Raw genomic sequence first — 22,043 nt, 5'->3', positions numbered from 1 at the left:
GAACGGCTGCGATCTGTGAAAAGTGACAGCCTTCAGCTTTGAGTGCCGGTGTGAGTTCTAACTGAGTCTGTGGAGAAGGACTCATGTTAGAGCTCAGACTGTCAGTGTTTCACAGCTTCAATCAGCTGTGAAACACTGATATTTCATCTGTCAAGCACTCTTGACAGATGAAATTGCAGCCTGTGACGTCACATGTTGCCGGGTGGCCCTTAATTGGCCTGCTGAGCCTGTTGGGCGGGCTCAACAAGGTCAATCAAGGGAAAATCGCGCAGATTGGCCAGACGTCGAAGTAGGCGGGTCTAAAACCCGAAAGTTGTAGTCCCGCCTTCTTCCCGACTGCTTCAGGAAAATCGACCCCATTGTTTCAGCCTGTTCTTGCCCCACGGAACTTATCTCTTCCTATCTCGACTATATTTTTTCTCCCCATGTCCAATCTCTTCCCACCTACATCCGCGACTCTTCCGACGCTCTCCGCCACTTTAACAGTTTCCAGTTTCCTGGCCCCAACCGCCTCCTTTTCACCATGGACGTACAATCCCTCCACACCTCCATCCCCCACCAGGATGGCCTGAGGGCGCTCCGCTTCTTCCTTGAACAGAGGCTCTTCCTCCTGGCTAGTGGGGACGGGTGCTTGCGATGATCCTGTGGGGGAGTAAAGGAAAGAGTCAGAGATGTGATGCCAAGGTTACATGCACGCTGCATATTGCAGATGATCATTAGTCCATCTGTTAGAGCTTCAGAATCATTACCAGCGACTCATGCAATGTCAATGAGAGGGATGGAAAACTATTCTGTCACCAGCTTGCTGTGATGCACCTGTCTGTTCGTCCCCCACTCCTACGATCTCCAGGACCGCCTCCTCCCAGGGGGTGAGGTGGGCTACTGAGGGTGGCCCTCCTCCTGTCCTCGCTCTTTCTCGCTTATTGTGAGCTTTCTTTTCCTGCAATGAGAGAGACAAGTGGAGGTTGAGTGAGAATGAAGGAGTGAGTGTAGAGATTCCATAGCATAGATACTTAGAAGGAGACAAAGATGGAGTGAGGTGGCAAGACCAAGGGCCCTCCCTGTGTGTTGTCAGTTGTTTTCATAGCATCACAGTGATAGGGAGTGTGAGGGCTGCACAGTCGAATAGTTAGGTGAATGTGAGCATAGAGAGAAAGGGAATGGGTAACGGTGCATGGATGTCAGTGTCAAGTGGGATATGGAGGAAGAGATTGCTAAAGCTGAGTGCTGGTGAGGAAAGGCAATGGGGATCAGATTGAGGATGATGGGAAATTCATACTCACTTTTCCAGTGCGCTGAAGGTCATGAAATCTTTTCCTGCACTGTATCCAGGTTCTGCGGGTGACTCCCAAGGAGTTGAGCTCCTCAGGCACCTGCATCCACACTGCCTTGGTCTGAGTGGGAGGCCTCTTCCTCCCTGATGAAGGGAACAGCACCTTCCTGTTGGCCCTAGCCCCATCCACTAATGCCTGCAATGCCACCTCGTCAAAGCGAGGAGCTGATCTGGCCCTCCCGCTTGTCATATTTGCTGCAGCTCCCTCACACTGCACAGTCAAGAAGCTTGGAAGCCTGCAGAAGAAGCAAGGCTTGCTGTGGACCTTAAATGCAGCAGCAATGATGACATCATCAGAGGGGACTTTCAGTCATGAAAAATCCATTTGCAAAGGCTTCCCACATGTTGGAAATCAATTGGCCAATTCAGTTAAAATTGCATCAATCTCCCACATCCACTTAGATTCGTGTGGGAAACACGAAATTCGGATAACACGACACCATCCCGCACCTGAGTTAAAATCCCCTCCATGCCTCTATTTATGATGCCAAGGATCCCATATTATTTTTTAACAGCCTTCTCAACTTCAAAGATTTGTGTATGTACACCCAAGGTCTCTGTACCTGCAAACGCCTTTTGAAAGTCCATATATGAAACATCAACCACACTACCTTCATTCACCCTCTCTGTTATTTCATCAAATAACTTAATCAAGTTAGTCAAACATAATTTGCCTTTAACAAATCCATGCTGGCTTTCATTTATTAACCCATATTTTTCCAAGTGCCAATTCATTTTATCCTGGATTATTGCCTCTAAAAGTTTCCTCACAACCGACGTTAGGCTGACTGGCCTGCAGTTGCCGGGTTTATTATTCTCCCCTGTTTTGAACAGGGGTGTAACATTTGCAATCCTCCAGTCCTCAGGCACCACCTTCATATCTGAAGAGGATTGGAAGATTGTGGCCAGAACTTCCACAATTTCCACTCTTACTTCCCTCAGCAACCGAGGATGCATCCCATCTAGACCGGGTGGGTTTTCTACTTTGAGCGCTGCCAACCTTCCGATTTATCTATTTTTATCCTATCCAATTTCTCCACTACCTCCTCCTTTACTGTGACATTGGCAGCATCCTCTTCTTTAGTGAAGTCAGATGCAAAGTAGTCATTTAGTGACTCAACCATGCCCTCTGCCACCACAAGAAGACCTCCTTTTTCATCCCCAATCGCCCCCCACCCTTCCTTTAACTACCATTTACTTTTATGTTGATAAAAGACTTTTGGATTCCCTTTTATGTTAGCCGCTAATCTAGTCTCATACACTGGCTCAAAGTCTTCTGTCACAATCACACCCTTTGCTTGTTGGGCTCCCCCAGTAGTTCAGTTGTTAAATGTATCACAGATAAGGATGATCCCAGGTTTCATCCCTGATCTGTGTTGAATTAGCTGACCTTTAAAGATAACATGCTGAGCATGAAGGATAAATAGATTACCCAAACCAACTAGTTCCGATCTAGCAAACGTGACCCTAAATGGATTAGCAAACAAATTAAAAGTGAGATGAAGAAGAAAAATGGCCTGTACACATCCTGCAGTGAGAAAGGAAAAGGGCTTCACTGGGATGAATATAAGAAAGTAAAAAAGCAAGTTAAGAGGATGATCAGAGGGGCAAAGACAGTCCTGGAAAAAGATATAAGCCCTGATTTTGACCCTGCCCACCTAACACAAACGGCATGGACAAGGGGTTAAAATGGAGGTTGGGTGCTACCCGCCCACCACCATTTTAACTCCCGGGTTTCCATGAGCATTGAAACAGGCGGGGGCCTCATACATAGTGAATCAAAATCTACTCCTATGTCTTTCAGCAGGTCTTGGGTACTCGAAGGAACACTACCTCCTACTTACTTTACCTGTATTATTAGAGAGAGGCAGAGGGAATGAATAATCTCCTGGCATCCCACTAAAAGGGGATTGGTCCTTCTCCTGGGCTCCACTGATCCTGCCCTCGCTCTATATTCACATATCAAGCCCGACTTAAATGGCCCACAGCAACTGAACTTAACCACCTAGGTTGGCACATTAAGAATGCACATCTGGGCAAGGTACTGGAAGACTGTGGAATCATAGCACAACAAGTATCACCACTTCCAGAAGTGAGAAAAATAGTTCTGTCACTCACTGAGAATGTAACAGTTTACCCCACTAAAGAATCCTGATATCACCTGTAGAACTGACAATATGTGGGAAACGTTAGGTCAGTATGAGTGGCAAAGCCCATTATAATGCTTGAAGCTGCATTGGTTTTTAATAGTGACGTCCATCAGAATAAGTTGCTTTTTTAAAAACAAAGTTTGGTTTTGTCAACTTCAAAGGCATGGTACTGGATAGGCCTGCTTCCAGAGATTTCCTGTATGTCATGGCTTGTTTATATTGTGCAGCCAGAACACAACAACAGCTGTGCACAGAGCTTTATTTTTGAGTGATGATCGTGACTTTGGCCCCGAACTTGACAGGGGCACGTTGCGTAGGCAGGGGGGGGGGTGGGAAGCATGGGGGCGGGGGTCAGTATTTTGGACGGGCCCCCATATGATGCAAAGTTTTAACTCCACAGCGTGCGTATTGTGTTTTTGCCAGGATCCCCACCCGGATGTTAGCCTGATTAACAGTTTGGGCTTTCAGTCGGGCGACGAGTACTCAGGCCGCAGCCCAGGAAGGGAGCCTGCTGCTGCTGCTGTTAGCATGGTAGGGGCCCGATCCCTGACCCTGGGGGGAGGGGCCTGATCCCTGACCCTGGGGGGAGGGGCCCGATCCCTGACCCTGGGGGGAGGGGCCTGATCCCTGATCCTGGGGGGAGGGGCCCGATCCCTGACCCTGGGGGGAGGGGCCTGATCCTTGACCCTGGGGGAGGGGCCCGATCCCTGACCCTGGGGGGAGGGGTCTGATCCCTGACCCTGGGGGGAGGGGCCCGATCCCTGACCCTGGGGGGAGGGGCCTGATCCCTGACCCTGGGAGGAGGGGCCCGATCATTGACCCTGGGGGGAGGGGCCTGATCCTTGACCCTGGGGGGAGGGGTCTGATCCCTGACCCTGGGGGGAGGGGCCTGATCCCTGACCCTGGGGGGAGGGGCCTGATCCTTGACCCTGGGGGGAGGGGTCTGATCCCTGACCCTGGGGGGAGGGGCCTGATCCCTGAACCAGGGGGAGGGGTCTGATCCCTGACCCTGGGGGGAGGGGTCTGATCCCTGACCCTCGGGGGAGGGGTCCGATCCCTTACTCTGGGGGTAGGAGTCCGACCACTGACCATGGGTGGTCTTTGTATGGTGGGGCTGGGGGCTGATGGAGGGGTGGATCTGATCCAAGGCACGAGGGCAAGCTTGGGGGGCTGGGGGAAGCACTCCTGCTCCCCCTGGACCACAAGCAGTGCTGTAAAAGCACTTACCTCGTCCTCAAAGCTGCCTACGCCTCCAAAGCTGCCGGGTTTCCAGAGGCCTGGGAGCCCAGCCGGCCGGCCAGGGTTAAACCCACAAAGCAGGTTAAATTTGAGGCTCATTATAATATTTAAGTGGCCAACCCGCCTCTTGCCCACCCCTTGTCCCACCTCTGTTAAACCTGGAAGTGTGGGGGTTGGAAGGGGGTTGGGGTCGAGTTTCAGATTTTCAAGCTTTAACATCTCACCCGCCCACAACCCACTGTTTTTGAGGGTTAAAATCCACCCCTTTATATCTGGCTGCTGCAACTTCCTCAATAGCTGGGTAAGGTGCACGCAGACTAAAAGAATGTAAAGCCACTTAGTCAGCTCGGTCAGCAGCCGGGGAGCAGGCGACACATCTTCCACCAACAACAATGGTGTTGCCACTAATGGCACCAGTGAAAACCATGGTGACATAAATCAGAATAGGTCGCTTTTTGAAAAAAATGATCTTTTGTCAATTTCAAAGGAGTGGCACATGATAACCCTGCTTCTAGAGACTTCTTTTAGGTCATGGCATGTTTACATTGTGCAGCCAGAACACAACAACAGCTGCCCTTGCCTCAGCTCATCTGCTGCTGAAACCCTCATCCATGCCTTTGTTACCTCTTGACTATTCCAACGCACTCCTGGCTGGCCTCCCACATTCTACCCTACGGAAACTTAAGCTTATCCAAAACTCAGCTACTCATACCCTGATTCGCACCAAGTCCCGTTTATCCATCACCCCTGTGCTTGGTGACCGACACTGGCTCCCAGTTAAGCAATGCCTCGATTTAAAAATTCTGATCCTTGTTTTCAAATCCCTCTATGGCTTCGTCCCCCCCTATCTCTGTAATCAGCTCCAGCCCTACAAACCTCCAAGATCTCTACACTCCTCCAATTCTGGCCTCTTGCGCAACCCCAATTTTAATCATTCCACCATTGGTGGCCATGGTTTCAGCTGCCAAGGCCCTAAACTCTGGAATTCCCTCCCAAAACCTCTCCACTGCTCTCTTCTCCTTTAAGACGCTCCTTAAAACCTACCTCTTTGACCAAGCGTTCGGTCATCTGTCCTAATATGTCCTCACGTGGCTCGGTGTCAAATATTGTTTGATAACGCTCCTGTGAAGCACCTTGGGGCATGTTACTATGTTAAGAGTGCTATATAAATGCAAGTTGTAGTTGTAGCAGGATAGCAGGTGTATGGAGTTAAAATACAGATCAGCCATGATCTCATTGAATGACAGATCATGCTCGAGGGGCTGAATGGCCTCCTCCTTTTCCTATGTTCCAATGTTCCACTATGGTGGAAACTCTGCAATGTAGTGGGTGGTACAGGCTTTGTATCCTGCCCAACTTGGCTGCTGCTGACCCTGATGGATTATCTGGAGGTCAATGAAGCTGTCTGGAGTGGCTGAAGAGGGGGATCCATTTTTAAAAAATCAAAATTATGTGGTTTTAAATGCAATGAATTGCCACCCCGTCAATTCCACTCCATAACAATGCTCTTTTAAAATTAAAATCCCTTCCCACACACCAGAAAAATGCTGGGTGGCAGAAAAATGCCAGTGTTCCTGGTGCTCAGGGTTGCCATGGTGGTAATGATGGTAACTGTGGTGTATGCGCTCACTCCATTATTGCCATGCTATTTGAGTTTGCCTGTCCATCAATGTTACCCCCTAATTTTAAATTTGGGTGCAGGCTGCCCGGCCCATTCAAAGTTTCGCGCATGTGCGCAATTTCATAAGAGCATAAGAACTTAAGAAATAAGAGCAGGAGTAGGAAATTTGGCCCTTCGAGCCTGCTCCACCATTCAATAAAATCATGGTTAATCTTCTACCTCAACTCCACTTTCCTGCACTATCCCCATATCCCTTGATTCCCTTAATATTCAAAAATCTATCGATCTCTGTCTTGAATATATTCAACGACTGAGCCTCCACAGCCCTTTGGGGTAGAGAATTCCAAAGATTCACCACCTTCTGAATGAAGAAATTTCTCCTCATCACAGTCCTAAATGACCGACCCCTTATTCTGAGACTGTGAGTCTTGGTTCTAGACTCCCCAGCCAGGGGAAACATCCTCCCTGCATCTACCCTGTCAAGCCCTGTAAGAATTTTGTATGTTTCAATGAGATCACCTCACATTCTTCTAAACTCCAGAGAGTATAGGCCTAGTCTACACAATCTCTCCTCATAGATTGAGTAAAACTTCACGTCGAAAAAGTCGGTCCCGGGCTGCACGGGACTGGCAGAGAGCTGCGCATCCATGCAGCCATGCACCTAAAAGGGAACGTTGATGTCCATATTTGGGTGGATCCATTCAACAGCTGCCAGCACCTCTGGAGAGGCAGCAGCCATAAGAATATCGGAGTAGGCCATTCAGCCCCTCGAGCCTGTTCCACCATTCAATTAGATCATGGCTGATCTGCAACTCCTTTCACCTGCCTTTTCTCCATAGTCCTTGATACCCTTAGCGAACAAAAATTTAGTGATCTCAGTCTTAAAACTTTCAATTGACCCAGCATCCGCAGCCTTTTGGGGGAGGGAATTCCAGATTTCCACTACCCTTTGTGTGAAAAAGCTCTTCCTGATTTCACTCCTGAATGGCCTGGCTCTAATTTTAAGACTATGCCTCCTTGTTCCGGATGTTCCTGCTAGAGGAAATAGTTTCTCTGTATCTACCCTATCAAATCGCTTTATCATCTTAAAGACCTTGACCATCTCTCTGGCAGATTTTCTTCCACCACCGGCCTCAGATCCGCTTGAAATCGTGCGGCATCCCAGTGGAAAATAGGGCTCATGTCTTTCAAAGGTTCCTCTACCCTTTGGAGGCAACAGTGCCCCCTGATTAACTTTACCATGTTATTAGAGAGAGGTGAAGAGAGTAAATGTGTTCCAGTAACCAATTAATAACACATGCTAGATTGGGAAATTCAAACTTTATAGGCTATATAAAATGCTATAGAGCAGGCAGTTTATTGATGTTTGCTGGTCTCAATCAGAATTAACTATTGTTTTTCTTTATTTTTTATCAACAGAACAACAACAATTATGCTTCAAAAGTAATTCATTGGATGTGAAGCACTTTGGGACACCTTTAGGATGTGATCAAGGCAAGTTGATTCTTTAGTTAGCAAAATATTACAGCAATTGGTGTATCTGGGCTTGTTTTGCTCAACTTCCTTTCATATGGTCAATAAATGCATGAAAGCTATCAAGAAGAAAGAAGGCAAGAATTTGGAATTATATAGCGCCTTTCACGACCTCAGGACAACCCAAAAACACATCACAGCCAATAAAGTACAGTGTAGTCACCATTGCAACAACAACAACAACGGCTTGTATTTATATAGCGCCTTTAACGTAGTAAAACGTCCCAAGGCGCTTCACAGGAGTATTAAAAGACAAAAAATTATTGACACTGACCACATAAGGATAAATTAGGACAGGTGACCAAAAGCTTGGTCAAAGAGGTAGGTTTTAAGGAGCGTCTTAAAGGAGGAAAGAGAGGAGCGAAGTGGAGCGGTTTAGGCAGGGAATTCCAGAGCTTAGGGCCTAGGCAACAGAAGGCACGGCCACTAATGGTGGAGCGATTATAATCAGGGATGCTCAAGAGGGCAGAATTAGAGAAACGCAGATATCTCAGGGGGGTTGTGGGGCTGAAGGAGATTACAGAGATAGTGAGGGGCGAGGCCATGGATGGATTTGAAAACAAGGATGAGAATTTTGAAATAGAGATGTTGCTTAACCGGGAGCCAATGTAGGTCTGCGAGCACAGGGGTGATGGGTGAATGGGACTTGGTGTGAGTTAGGACATGGGCAGCTGAGTTTTGGATCACCACAAGTTTACATTGGGTAGAATGCGGGAGGCCAGCCAGGAGTGCGTTGTAGGGATATTTGTGCACAGCAAGCGCCCACAAACAGCACTGATATAATGACCAGATAATCTGATTTAGCAATATAGGTTGAGCGATAAATATTGGCCAGGACACCTGATAGAACTCCGCTGCTCTTCTTCAAAATAGTGGCATGGGATCTTTTACATCCACCTGAGAGGGCAGACAAGGCCTCAGTTTAACGTCTCACCTGAAAGACGGCACCTCTAACACTGCCAGGCTCCCTCAGTACTGCGATGGAGTGTCTGCCTAGATTTTGTGCTCAAGTCTCTGGAGTGGGACTTAAGCTCATGACCTTCTGACTCAGAGGTGATGGTGACCCATGACTGACACCTTAACAGAGGATAAAGATTGGAAATGGGCGACCATCCATTGAGGTGGAAGGAGAAGTAGGAAGAAACGGCAAGGCTCCCTGAGGGTACTGCCTTGGCAAATAAGTTTCCAACATAAATACTTGTTCCAATGACAAGAAGTCGGGAAAGGGCAGTTAAACATGAGTTCCCAAGGCATAGAATAACAGCAAGTGAACATTGGCCCTGAATTTGTGGTCGGAGGCTTCCCGCGGGTTAATGTCTCTGATCCGCAAATAAAATGCCCGCGTACCTGGTGGTCCGGGAGGTACAGAGACTCGTGGACTTGGGCCTCTCCGGGTACCCGTGGGTAGAGGCCCACGTATCCCAGGGGCGCAGACGGTTCACGAGTGCCCCTGGGATCACGTGGGCCAGCCCAACGAATGACAGAAGGGAATCCCCATTTATTCTTGTGAGTATTTCGTATGTACGGAAACCCCATAAGTATGAATGGGAATACCCCAAAAAATACCTCTACACTTCAAATAAATGTTTAAAAAACGATAACATATTTAAAAGTAATTAAAATGGCATTTAATTAAATATTAAAAACAAAACTTTGATACTTTGAAAAATAAATTTACATGTTTTAAAAGGGCTAAAAATAAATTACCTTATTTCACAGGTTTTTAAATGTATTAATGACTGATAAAATTTTATTTTTCTGTTTTTTAAAACTCTTACGCTGGTAAAAGCAGGCCTTACTCTTGCTTTTACCTGGTGGAAGAATTTCACGGGCATTCGCTGTGCAGAAGTTGGGCAAATAGCCCAACTATCCGCCCGCGGAGGCCCTTTTCCCAGGGATGCGGAAGATCTGTCAAGAAGATCTGACAGCTCGCAAGTTCCGGGTTGTCACGCATGCGCTTTGCCTGTCTAAACCCGGAACTTGCGCGGCCCTTACGGGCGCGTGCGCAACTCGTATGCACCCATAGTGGCCACAAATTATGGCCCATTGTTGAACGTGTGAATGCAACTGGAGGCACATCCTGCAACTGTGTTTGTCCTCGTTGCTCAAACAATCCTGGAACTTGCACACCCCGCAAAATTTGCAATGCACTGATTGAAACTGCCCTGCTATTATAACCTTTTTAAAATTAATATAACTTATTGATCTGCAACATATGGAAAACGTAAACTTGGAGTACTTGGCTTGAAAGTCTAAAAGCAATAAAAAAACTGAAAATCTAGATTCTGTAGAATGTTAGCAGGGGCAAGGAGTTACTTTTATGATGAGAGACTTGAGAAATTAGGGCCCCAATTAATGGGGAGTCAGGGAGGGTGCGCGGTCATGCGGGGAAAATCCAACAAGGCCGGGGACGCGGAGGCCCTGTCGCTGTTAATGGCAAGGCCTCATTTAAATAATCTAATGCGGTCTCCTGCCCGATTGCCTGCCAAATTTACAATCTGGCCGGTGGGCAACAACACATACAAGCAGTAGGAGGCCGGAGCCGGGGTTCCATGGGGATGGTCCCCGGCAGCGAGTACAATATGGAGGCCACGATCGGACGGTGGGGTGGAGAGCAAATAATGTATGCAGATAATGACAGTACTGTACGGAGGCCACGATCGGGTGGTGGGGTGGAGAAACATAGAAACATAGAAGATAGGAGCAGGAGTAGGCCATTCGGCCCCTCGAGCCTGCTCCGCCATTTAATGAGATCATGGCTGATCATCCAAATTCAGTACCCTGTCCCTGCTTTCTCCTCATATCCCTTGATCCCTTTAGCCTTAAGAAATATATCTAACTCCTTCTTGAATATATTTAATGAATTGGCCTCTACTGCCTTCTGTGGTAGAGAATTCCACAGGTTCACCACTCTCTGGGTGAATAAATTCCTCCTCATCTCTGTCCTAAATGGCTTACCCCTTATCCTTAGACTGTGACCCCTGGTTCTGGACTCCCCGGCCATCGGGAACATCCTTCCTGCATCTAGTCTGTCTAGTCCTGTTAGAATTTTAAAAGTTTCAATGGGATCCCCTCTCATTCTTCTAAACTCGAGCAAATATAAGCCTAAACGACCCAATCTCTCTTCATACATCACTCCTGCCATCCCAGGTATCAGTCTGGTTAATCTTCGCTGCACTCCCTCCATGGCAAGAACATCCTTGCTCCGATAAGGTGACCAAAACTGCACACAATACTCAAGGTGTGGTCTCACCAAGGCCCTGTACAACTGCAGCAAGACATCCTTGCTCCTGTACTCGAATCCTCTCGCTATGAAGGCCAACATACCATTTCCCTTCTTAACCGCCTGCTGCACTTGCATGCTTACCTTCAGCGACTGGTGCACAAGGACACCCAGGTCTCGTTGCACTTCCCCTTTTCCCAATCTATTGCCGTTCAGATAATAATCTGCCTTCCTGTTTCTGCCACCAAAGTGGATAACCTCGCATTTATCCACATTATACTGCATCTGCCATGCATCTGCCCAATCACCCAACCTGTCCAATTCATACTGGAGTTACTCTGCATTCTCCTCACAGCACACATGCCCTCCCAGCTTTGTGTCGTCTGCAAACTTGGAGATATTACATCTAGTTCCCTCGTCTAGATCATTAATATATATTGTGAATAGCTGGGGTCCTAGCACCGATCCCTGCGGTACCCCACTAATCACTGCCTGCCACTCGGAAAAAGACCCGTTTATTCCAACTCTTTGCTTCCTGTCTGCCAACCAGTTCTCTATCCAAGACAGTACCTTACCCCCAATCCCATGTGCTTTAAGTTTGCACACTAATCTCTTATGCGGGACCTTATCGAAAGCCTTCTGAAAGTCCAAATACACCACATCCACTGGTTCTCCCTTATCTATTCTACCAGTTATATCCTCAAAAAATTCCAGTAGATTAGTCAAACATGATTTACCTTTTGTAAATTCAAGTTGACTTTGTCCGATCCTTTCACTGTTTTCTAAGTGCTCTGCTATTACATCTTTTATAATGGACTCTAGCATTTTTCCCACTACCGATGTTAGACTTACCGGTCTATAATTCCCCGTTTTCTCTCTACCACCTTTTTTAAATAGTGGAGTTACATTAGCTGCCCTCTAATCCATGGGAACTGTTCCAGAGTCTATATAATTTTGGAAGATGACCAGCAATAAATCTACTATTTCTAGGGCCACTTCCTTAAGTACCCTAGGATGTAGATTATCAGGCCCTGGGGATTTATCAGCCTTCAATCCCGTCAATTTCCCTAACACCATTTCCCTACAAATACTGCTTTCATTCAGTTCCTCCCTCTCATTATACTCTATGTTCCGCGCCATCTCTGGGAGGTTACTTGTGTCCTCCTTTTTGAAGACAGAACCAAAGTATGTATTTAATTGGTCTGTCATTTCTTTGTTCTCCATTATAAATTCCCCTGATTCTGACTGCAAGGGACCTATGCTTGACTTCACCAATCTTGTTCTCTTTACATATCAATGGAAGCTTTTACAGTCTCTTTTTATGTTCCCTGAAAGCTTACTCTCATACTCTATTTTCCCCTCTTAATTAATCCCTTTGTCCTCCTTTGCTGAATCCTAAACTGCTTCCAATCCTCAGGTTTGCTGCTTTTTCTGGCCAATTTATATGTCCTCTCCTTGGATCTTATGCTATCCCTAATTTCCCTTATTAGCCACGGTTGAGTCATCTTTTTTATTTTATTTTTATGCCAAACAGAGATGAACAAATTCAGTAGTTCATCCCTGCGATCTTTAAATGTTTGCCATTGCCTAGCCACAGTTAACCCTTTAAGTAACGTTCCCCAATCTATCCTAGCCAACTCGCACCTCATACCATCGTAGTTTCCTTTATTTAAATTCAGGACCCTAGTCTCTGAGTCAACTACTTCACTCTCCATCTTAATGAAGAATTCTATCATATTATGATCACTCCTCCCCAAGGGGCCTGTCACAACATGATTGCTAATTAATCCTTTCTCATTACATAATACCCAGTCTAACATGGCCTGATCTCTAGTTGGTTCCTCGACATACTGGTCCAGGAAACCATCCCATATACACTCTAGGAATTCCTCCTCCACAGCATTGTTACTAATTTGGTTAGCCCAATCTATATGTAGATTAAAGTCACCCATGATAACTGCTGTGCCCTTATTACACGCGTCTCTAATGTAAGGGGTGGTGGGAGTGGTCAGCTTTGCCTCTGACTCCTGAATGGTTCGAATCGCTCCCACTCCCTTGATTCTAGACCTGGACTTATTTGGGGGTTATAATGAAATTGCAGCAGACAACTGAATTTGATACAAGAACTTTGGTTTCTTTTTGAGACAGGAAAATATACACAACACAATAATCTTATCACTCTAAAAGGGGGATCACTTTGGAATATATGAGGGAGAATGACAATAGACAAAATACTTAACCCCTCCCAATCCCACTACACTAACTAGGTTGGATTCCAGAGGACCAGGGAAATGCTCACCAAACAACTTTCTTGACAGTTGTAGATGTTCACGATTTCGGGGTTCTCTTAGGTGTGGCGGTTGGGGCCTGCCGTACCCCAGACATGGTGGAAGACTTCACCTGCATTGGTTTTTCAGTCTTCGCATGTCCGCTGATACAGTCGGGTGCGTATTGGATCTATCGGGTAAGTACCCAATTTCCTCTGGTTAGCTATAGGGTTTAGAGTCTTTTTCATCAAATCTTACCCAGGGGTAAGTCAGGATAGCTTGTAGAGTGGAAACAAACTTGCGAGTCTTCGATTTCTTCCAGGTTGGTTTCTTGTTGGTCGCGGTGGTCCAATATTACCTAGTTGTTGGTAATGTTGTTGGTTGTTTGTTTCTTGGGGCCCTTGGTTGCCGCGATTCCTTTCCATTCTCCTTCTGTTGTCCTTCCGTCGATTGGCTGTCCCGAGGCTGATGTGTCTTGAAGATGATGGTGTGGAGACTGCATCTCTGTCGTTGTTCCGAAAAGACGGTGGGGGAGAAATTGGGTATAACCCCGCTTGGGGCGCTAGAATTGGCGGTGCGCAAATTTTATCGCCATGCGCAACTTATCGCCACCTCCAGCGATATTGGGTTGCATCGCTCCTGAAGGAGATTGCGGCGTAAAATCAGGCGCTGCACGGGACTCCTAAGGCGCTAACCTGGCGGTGCTACTCAATATCTGGGCGGACGGGCGCAGCGCAGGTGCTGTCAATAATCGATGACCACGAGACATGCTGGCGCCGGCCAGCTCTTAAAGGGGCGGGTCATTTAGGTTCAGCAGCCACACTCATCGCCCTGTAGGCCTCAAAATCGGCGCTGTGCATTCTGAGGCGTTACAAACTTTGACCAGATGGAGAGGGTGAGGCAGAGAGCGGAGTGCTTTACCGATGGGGCATTGGATGCTTTGGTTGGTGCAGTGGAGCACTGGCGAGCAGTGCTGTACCCTGACAATGGCAAGAGGCCTCATCAGAACGAGTACCGCAGAGCCTGGAGGGAAGTTTGTCAAAGAGTCAGCTGCAGCAGCGTGGCACCCAGGACTCCTGTGCAATGCAGGAAGAAGTTCAACGATCTCACTCGGGTCGTTAGGGTGAGTGGCTTATTGGCAATCTTCTTCATCCCTCCATCTGCACCTGACTTTATGGCCAGAGGGTGCGCGATGCCCCAATGGCCATCTGTCAGCCAGCACCCATGGCCCTTTCTGGGAACGCACACGCACATTCAACTCAGGGCATAATGTAAGGGCTGATCCACCATGGGGGGCATGAGATGACAACTCAGGGCATAATGTAAGGGCTGATCCACCATGGGGGGGCATGAGATGACAACTCAGGGCAGCATGTTTCATAACTTCCCGTCCTTTCTCCTGCAGGCCAAGCTGGCCAGGAACCAGAGGGAACAGCTTCGTACTGGAGGGGGCCCTCCTCAGCTGCAGGAACTCACGGACCTGGAGAAAAGAGTCCACCAGATTGTTGGAGGCCTGGTGAGTGGCCCTGTCACCACTGGAGCTGCCGACCCCATTGTGCACAGCGATGGTAAGGTCATCACCTTTTTGAACTGTCTCCTTCCACTTGTTCCCCCCCCCCCCACCAGCATGCTTTTTCAGTCTGGACCCATGTCAGAGCATTGCAGCACTCTTGCATCCCTTGCTGCCACCCTGTCCTTTCGCTAAAGCCACTCTTCAACCTCCCTGCTTTCAGATGCTGCATCACCAGCTCAGGAGCCGGGCCATCAAGCTGCCAGGGACAGTGACTCCGGAGGCGACGACCAGGAGGAAGCCGGACCATCCGTGCCACCCTCAGGCGAGCCAGCCCATCTGCAGACTGGGGATAGTGCTTCCCTGGAAGGGAGCGGGGGGAATGGCTCTGAGGAGGAACCAGTTGCAGGAACCAGCGGTGCCAGCAACGCAAGGGGGGTAGGGAAGTTCGGGAGCACGTCTCCCCGGAGGGCGCGTCAGGCCACGATGACTGCTGCACAGAGCGCAGAAGAGGTGCGTTCCCTCGCAGAAATGAGCGCCCAGGCTCGACTCAGGCACACTGAGCTGATGGCTGCAGTTGCAAGGATGCCTGAATCCATCGAGACACTGGCAAGGAGTGTGCAAGACTTCGGGGCAGCACAGGAAAGGAGTGCCCAGGGCTTCGGGGCAGCCCTGGAAAAGACTGCCCAGGGCGTCACTACATCACATGGAAAGGACTGTCCAGGGCGTCGCTACATCACTGGAAAGGACTGTCCAGGGCTTCACCGAAGCACTGGCACCTGCCACGCAAGTGCTGAGTGCTGCCACGCAGTCCCTCGCTGGCCTCATGCAGAGGCTGAATGAGGCCACACAAGCACTGACTGCTGCCACCCTCGATGGATCAGTCAGGATTACCCAGGGCCCTTGCAGCACCACATCAGGCCAGCAATCTGTGGACCAGCCGATTGGTGCGCATGCTGCGGTGCTGCCCCGTCGGAGTGCCAGTGTGTCAGTCGACCACGGAGCAGGTGTCCGCTCTCAGGATGTCAGCATTCCTGATGCCAACGCTGGCACGTCTCCACTGCAGCTGCCATCACCTGCAGGACAGACTGCTTCCACCCATGCCCATTTGGAGCAGTCAGCATCCGGCCCCTCCAAGCCCAGAGTCCGTCCAGGCCGTCCCTCAGGGGCATCTGTGCTTTCGGACAGTCAGCAGGCATCCCCCAGCCTTCATGCAGCCACTGGGGTCCCATTATGGAGGAGCTGCAGGGAGGGAAGGGGCCATTCTCGCAAGAGAAGTAGATCACCATCAAAGGGGAAAGAGTAGAAGGTGCTGCTGAGACGTCCTATTTCTAGAAATCAAGGCCGTGGATGCTGGTCTGAATGTTAGTCATGTTTTGGATAGTCTCCTGGGTGTGCGAGTCACTTATGTGTTAGTTTATTAGTTAAGCTTTCTGTTGCCATTGCTTTGTCATGTTGGAAGGAAGCACAGTTTTCAAAATAAACAAAAAAATTTAATGTCATTGGCCATGTCTGCTATTTACAATCATTCTGGCCTTCATAGGCTTTGGGTTATCCGAATGGTTCCATTCCTGGTCTTCGAATGGCACCAAGCAGTCCGTGAGAAGGGCCTAGAACCGACTCCTTATCAGCCTCTGACGGACGGCCCTTCCAGTTTCTCGGACCAGCCTGTCTTGGTCCTCCTCCTCCTCCTGCTCCTCCTCCTGCTCCTCCTCCTCTTCCTCTGCTGTTCCTTCAATGTCTGCTGGCATTGGCTGGGTGCGCAGGGTGGTGAGGTTATGGAGCATGCTGCAGACAACGACAAAGTGGGAGACTCGCTCTGGTGAGTACTGCAAGGTGCCTCCCGAATGGTCCAAACAGCGAAACCGTTGCTTCAGCACGCCGATTGTGTGCTCCACAATGTTCCTCGTCGCCTGATGGCTGACGTTGTAGTACTCTTTTGCAGGGGTGCTGGGCGAACGGAGCGGGGTCATCAGCCATGGGCACAGTGGATAGCCCTTGTCGCTGAGAAGCCAGCCTTCTGGGTGAGCCGGGGCCTCGAAAAGGTCAGTGACTGAAGTCTGGCACAGGATGAATGCGTTGTGGCTGCTGCCTGGGAACTGTGCATTGACTGCCAGGATCAGCTGCCGGTGGTCACAGACCAGCTGCACATTCAAGGAGTGGAACCCCTTGCGGTTGCGGAACTCCTCAGGATTCAAAACAGGTGCCTGCAAAGCCACGTGCGTGCAGTCAATGGCGCCCTGCACCATGGGGAAGTCCGCTATTGCCGTGAAGCCCTCTGCGCGCTCCCACTGCTTCTCCGGTGTCACATTGAAGGAGATGTACTGCCGCCGCCTTTTAAACAGGGCATCTGTTACTTGCTGGATGTAGCTGCGCACCGCAAACTGGGAGATGTTGGCACTGTCCCCAGTTGCTGACTGAAAGGAGCCGGTCGCATAGAAATTCAATGCCACTGTTATCTTCATAGCCACCGACAGGGAGGTCCTGCACCTTATCTGCGGCTGCAGATCTGCCTGAAGCAGGTGGCACTGCTCAGTCACCACCTCCTTTCAGAATCGCAGCCTCCTAACACACTGCTCCTCCGACATGTTGAGGTAAGAGAACTGCTGCCTGAATACCCTGGCAGCGTAAGGTCTGGTGTTTCGACGTCTGTTGGCCCTCCTCCGTCTGGCCATTCCTGGCCCTCTCTCCCTCCGTCCCTGTGCCCTTTCCAGATGGTCGAGCAGCAGGACGTTCCCCTCCAAAGCAGCCCCCATAATAATAGGTCACCAGAAATTAAATAGGGTGTAAACGCTCACCAGCAGCAGGGTGATGGTATGAAGGCTGAAGGTCCTCTGGCAGCGCTGTGTCACTAGTGATATGGCTCAGAGTTCAACTTTGCTACTCTGTGTAAATCTCAAAGAAGTTGCGCTCCCAAAATGGCTGCCGCTTTTATACCTGTGCAGTCCCCTTTAAAGAGCGCCCCCCTAAGCCAGAGAGCGACTGGGAAACGTTCCAGGAAGCTGTCCTTAATAGCGCCGGTCGGAATGGAGGGGGGCGGGCCACTGAATTTCCCGCCGGGGTGCCAAAAAGGCGTTGCACACTGAAATTATGTCATGATCTGCCTGCGCCCGCGAGCGGGCGCTAAGATTTAGCGCCGGCGCTAAAACCCACTCAATATGGCAAGAGGCGCTGGGTTCACTGCGCCCGCCCGAAAATTGGGTAACGCCCCAATTCTCGGCCTCTTTAGGCACTAATCGCTGGCGCTACCAACCGAATTTCTCCCCCTGTGACTTTAATTGACTGCCTGTCCAAATGACTGTCTGTGTGTAAAAGTAAGCCTCAATTATACTGTTTGAGGCCTTGCTTATCTGCCCGCCAAATCTTCTCTGGCCCATTGTCAATTTTGCCGGGCTCATTAACTTTAATATTTTAAATTCTTTAACGGGTTTCCGAGCTGGTCCCATCTATTTTTAATTGATTTTAAACTAGTTTTGGGATTGCTTCGAAATTGGTTTAAGTGTGTGAAGTGGTTTTGGATGTCTCTCTGAGTGGTTAAACTGTTGTTCGATTGTCTTCTCCTGCTGGGGTCAGGGTCCCTTTTGTTGATCAGTGGCATGTACTGTATTATTCATATTCTTGATGGCTCTGTAATTTTGGCAGGAACTGTCCTTCCGTAGGCCTACTGTCATTATGTATGAATGCCTGAGAGTCCAGAACATTCTCAAACAATCTGGCCTATGCCAATACTCAAACTGTTTGTTTTACAGGGGCCCGTCCCAACTCCTTTGTTGCAGCTTTCCACAGGCCTGGACATGCCTTTTTAAAATGGCCAAAACCCTGGGGTTTTGACTTTAAGCCCCTTTTGGCCCAATATTCTTTTAAACAGTCCAAAAATCTGTTCTCTTTTTGGTTTGGGGGAATCTGTAGAATTTTGCGAACCTTACAATAATTTTCCATTTAATGGCATCCCGAACCTTAGCATTACTGTTTGGGGGTCTGTATACAACTCCCACTAATGTTTTCTGCCCCTTGGTATTTCTCAGCTCTACCCATACAGATTCTACATCATCAGAGCTACTGTGGTAAACCACTGTCGTTCACTGTGTTCACTATTGTTGTTGTTGTTGTTGTTGTTGTCGTTCACTCTTGTTTCACTGTTATACCTGACTATGCCTCAGCTGACTCCGCCCTTGGCTACCTGGTATAAGGGCGGCTGCATGGCAGCTCTCTGCCATTCGGTCGTCCACTAGAGGCATAGTCCTGATCTGTTTGTAGTTGCATTCAGTAGTTAATAAAAGCCTGTTGTTCTGAACTCTACTCAGCCTTTTATTAGAATCGATAGCGCATCAATTTTATTAACTACTGACAAAAAAAAAAAAATAACGATGTTGCAGATACTTAAGATCAAGTGCCTGGAACTCGACCCGCAAGAACCGGACTCGCCTGCTAAGTTCTCACACTGGTTGAACTGTTTTGAATCTTTTCTGGCTGCATCCGGCGAGACCATCGCCACCGACGCCGACAAGCTCAGGGTGCTGAATTCGAAAGTAAACCACCGAGCTTTTGCCCTTATCCGGGACGCTACGAGCTACCAGGGGGCTATCGACATTTTAAAGGAACAATATGCACGCCCGGTCAACTATGTTTTCGCAAGACATCTCCTGGGGTCCCGCAAACAACAGCCCGGGGAACCCACAGAAGCATACATACGGGCGCTGAAGGAACTCGGCCGAGCCTGCGAATGCAAGCAAGTATCAGCCACGGAACATACGGAGGAGCTCATCCGGGACGCCCTCGTTGCGGGCCTCCGGTCCACTCACACACAGCAGCGACTGCTGGAAAGTAGCGAGCTCGACCTGAAGAAGGCGATTTCACTCACCCTTTCGTTGGACGTAGCCCATCGGAACATGGAGGCCTACTCCCCGGACCGCGCGGCCGCCTCGTGGATGTCGCGGCCGCCGCCATCTTGGGACATGGCGCCGCCCCGGGCCCCGGCCCCAACTGCTGCAGCGATGTCCCGCCCGAGCCAGAAATGTTATTTCTGTGGCCAAACCAAACACCCCAGGGCGCGCTGCCCGGCGAAAAACGCTGTCTGCTCTGCCTGCGGTAAGAAGGGACACTACGCTGGCGTCTGCAGAAGTCAGAAGACCCCGACCTTCAGCAGCGCCGCATGCGATTCGTGGGAGCGGCCATCTTGCCTTCCTCCAGCCTCGTGGGGATCGGGATCGTCATGGGCGCCGCCATTTTGTCCTTCTTCTCCGACGCCGCCATTCTGTCCGCCATTTTGCCAACGGGCCCCCGACTCACCCACCGCCTCACCGGGGTTTTACAGTGACGCTCCCAACTCCACAGCGGCCTCCATTACGCTGGATCAATCCAGACCCCATCAGCTAGCCAGGTCCATGATGGACATCCAGGTAAATGGCCGCGCCACAACTTGCCTTTTTGATTCCGGGAGCACGGAGAGCTTCATACACCCTGATACGGTACGGCATTATTCCCTCTCGGTCCTGCCAGCGCGCCATCGGATCTCCATGGCCTCAAAATCTCACTCAGCAGACATCGGCGGCTACTGCGTAGTGACCCTTTCGGTGAGGGGCTCCGTTTATAAAAATGTAAAGCTCTTTGTCCTGCCACATCTCTGCGCTGCCGTTCTGCTGGGGTTGGACTTTCATTGTCACTTTAAGAGTGTCACCTTGACATACGCTGGACCTTTTCCCCCACTCACTGTCTGCAACCAGCAGTTTTTAAATTGCCCACTGCGCCCCACCTGTAGTTCCTCCACCCTCAAAATCACCCCCCCCCCCCCCCGTTCGCTAACCTCACCCGCGACTGCAAGCCTATCGCCACAAAGAGCAAGCAATACAGCACCGGGGACAGATCCTTTATAAGATCTGAGGTGACGCGGCTCCTGAAGGAGGGGATTATTGAGGGTAGTACCAGCCCCTGGCGAGCTCAGGTGGTAGTTGTTAAGACCGGCAACAAGCAGTGCCTGGTCATCGGCTACAGCCAGACAATCAACAAGTACACCCAGTTGGACGCATACCCTCTCCCCCGCATAGCCGACATGGTTAATAAGATAGCGCAATATCGCGTTTTCTCGACCATTGACCTCAAGGCAGCATACCACCAAATCCCTATCCACCCTGAGGACCGCCACTACACAGCTTTCGAGGCAAACGGCCGTCTTTTTCACTTCCTCAGGGTTCCTTTCGGCGTCACCAACGGTGTCTCCATCTTCCAGAGGGAGATGGACCGGATGGTCGATGAGAATGCGTTACAGTCCACGTTTCCCTACCTGGACAATGTGACCATCTGCGGCCATGACCTGCAGGACCATGACGCCAACCTTGATAAGTTCCTTCGCACGGCCCAACTCCTAAACCTCACGTACAACAAGGAAAAGTGCATATTCCGCACAACCCGCCTCGCTATCCTTGGCTGCGTGTTCGAACACGGATTCATCGGTCCTGACCCTGACTGGATGCGCCCCCTGATGGAACTTCCCCTGCCCCACTGTCTCAAGGCCCTCAAAAGGTGCCTGGGCTTCTTTCCCTATTACGCCCAGTGGGTCCCTCATTATGCGGACAAAGCCCGTCCACTTATCAAGTCCACTTCCTTTCCCCTGACGGCGGAGGCCCGCTCAGCCTTTCACCGTATAAAAGATGACATTGCCTAGGCCACCATGCACTCGGTGGACGAGTCCATCCCCTTCCAGGTGGAGAGCGATGCATCCGACTTTGCCCTGGCCGCTACCCTTAACCAGGCGGGAAGACCCGTGGCCTTCTTTTCACGAACCCTCCAGGGCTCCTAACTCAGATGCTCCTCTGTGGAAAAGGAGGCCCAGGCCATTGTGGAGGCGGTGCGCCACTGGCGGCACTACCTGGCTGGAAAACGATTTACCCTGCTTACTGACCAGCGTTCAGTCGCTTTCATGTTCAATAATAAGCAGAGGGGCAAAATCAAAAATGACAAGATTTTGAGGTGGAGAATTGAACTTTCCACCTACAATTACGACATCTTGTACCGGCCCGGGAAACTCAACGAACCCTCAGATGCTCTATCGCGAGGCACATGCGCCAACGCGCAGATCGATAGACTACGGGGCCTCCACAACGACCTCTGCCACCCGGGGGTCACCAGGTTCTTCCACTTCATCAAGGCCCGCAACCTGCCTTACTCCAT

This window comes from Somniosus microcephalus, chromosome 3, assembly GCF_052327205.1.
Source record: "Somniosus microcephalus isolate GS21.2 chromosome 3, FLI_Smic_1.0, whole genome shotgun sequence".
NCBI lineage: Eukaryota > Metazoa > Chordata > Chondrichthyes > Squaliformes > Somniosidae > Somniosus > Somniosus microcephalus.
Note: the sequence above shows the minus strand (reverse complement) of the source record.